The following is a 1,552-nucleotide window of genomic DNA, read 5'->3' as shown; positions in this document are numbered from 1 at the left end:
TCTTTTTTACCTTCATGCTATGCTAAATACAAATTGGCCCGGATGTGATTATGAACATTTTCAAGGCGAAACTAAGGATTGGTGCAGGAATGCTTGCTTGGGTGATTATTTTTGCCCTGTTGCCATTTTCAGAAACGGAGAGTGTTGGGAATTGTTGTGATGTAACTAAGGAAATGGATGGACTCGTAAAAGATGGCTGCTGTGATGAAAATAAGGAATGTATCGAAGGTATTTGTAAAAATGATAAAGAGAGTCACGCATATATTGATAAGGGATTCTTCGAGGGAACCCAACCTCCTTACAAATCAAACTATTGACAATTTTCCAGATTCAAGATATTCCTCTACTTTCCTCTCTGCTCTCCTATATACCCCCACCAGCTCGTACATCATAAACCATAAGAGAAGTAAGAATTGATAAAATGACTGTAAAAATAACAGTACCCAAATGTCGGGCAAAGGTCCCACAAAATGAACAGCCCAAACAAAACGCATAGTTTTACTAAAGACCCAAAACGCTATGTTTATTTCTTTCTCCTTTACTTCATCGCTTTACTTCAGGTACATAACATGGTCCTCTTGCTGAGAATCCTGAGAAGCCTCAACCATGGATTTGGATTTGGATTTTAGTTGTCCTCCTGTTGGTCCTTTCCGTCGTTGTGCTTCTTCTTCTTCTCCTTCTCTCCCTCCAATTCCAATATCCGGGCACTCCTCCTCTTCTTCGTCTCTACTGCTTCTCCGCCCTCCTCAAACATTCTCAATCTTTTCCGTTACCTAAACATTCACACATCTAAGAAATTTAAAACAAAGAAAATCTGAAAAAATGGAAAATTGAATAAATTAGGAATTGGGTATTAGGGAAAATGGTCAAAGGGATAGAAATTTACCTTCAATCGGAGTCAGTGAGATCGGATTTGGGGTTTTAGGGTTCTTTTGGGAGTTCATAGAATTGGGGATTTGTAGCTATTAAGGCGAAATCGAAACAGACGAAAATGTAATCGAAATTTTTTAAAAGCTAAAAGATGGTTGTCGGGGCCACGCTGTATAATCTTCACGATAAGTTGAACGAGGGATCGCCCAAATTTATGGCGCTGAGAAGCAACGTATCACTGCCATGATACGGGAGGTTCAACTTTATCACGTCGAGATTGACGAAGGTGACAAGTGGCTATAACTCCTGGTTTCAAACATAAACAATAAATTGTTAAGACGACCATGGAAACTTTGAACAATACACAATAGTTAATGATATTTACCGTATTAACAAAGACAAGTTTTGTATACTTATTTTGAAAATTTTGATAGGAAATACTCTAATCATAAAGAAATTACATAAAAATAATCTCATAAATTGACGTGATTTAATATAATTTATCATATATATTGTAAAGTTATTTTTATTATAAAACAAATATAAAGGATTAGATGAATCCACGTTAATTTGTGGGATTGATAAATTTCAGATCTAGTACTATTTTTTGTTTAATCTTAAACCGAATTTATTTAATAATTTTAAATTTTAATTGAGCTCAAAATTTAAAATGTTGACCATT

At 35.2% G+C, this 1,552-nt stretch overlaps 1 long non-coding RNA gene across 1 annotated transcript; it reads right to left on the bottom strand.

Moving 5' to 3' along the window:
* Positions 1-231: 231 nt before the first annotated feature.
* On the bottom strand, positions 232-1,219 carry LOC122294839. The gene is made up of 2 exons (XR_006237753.1): positions 887-1,219; positions 232-773 (listed from the first exon to the last, which is right to left on the bottom strand). It is a non-coding gene; the product is annotated as an uncharacterized LOC122294839 (long non-coding RNA).
* Between the last annotated feature and the right edge of the window lie 333 nt (positions 1,220-1,552).

This window comes from Carya illinoinensis, chromosome 14 (genome assembly GCF_018687715.1).
Source record: "Carya illinoinensis cultivar Pawnee chromosome 14, C.illinoinensisPawnee_v1, whole genome shotgun sequence".
NCBI lineage: Eukaryota > Viridiplantae > Streptophyta > Magnoliopsida > Fagales > Juglandaceae > Carya > Carya illinoinensis.
This window is presented reverse-complemented; position numbering and strand designations above follow the sequence as displayed.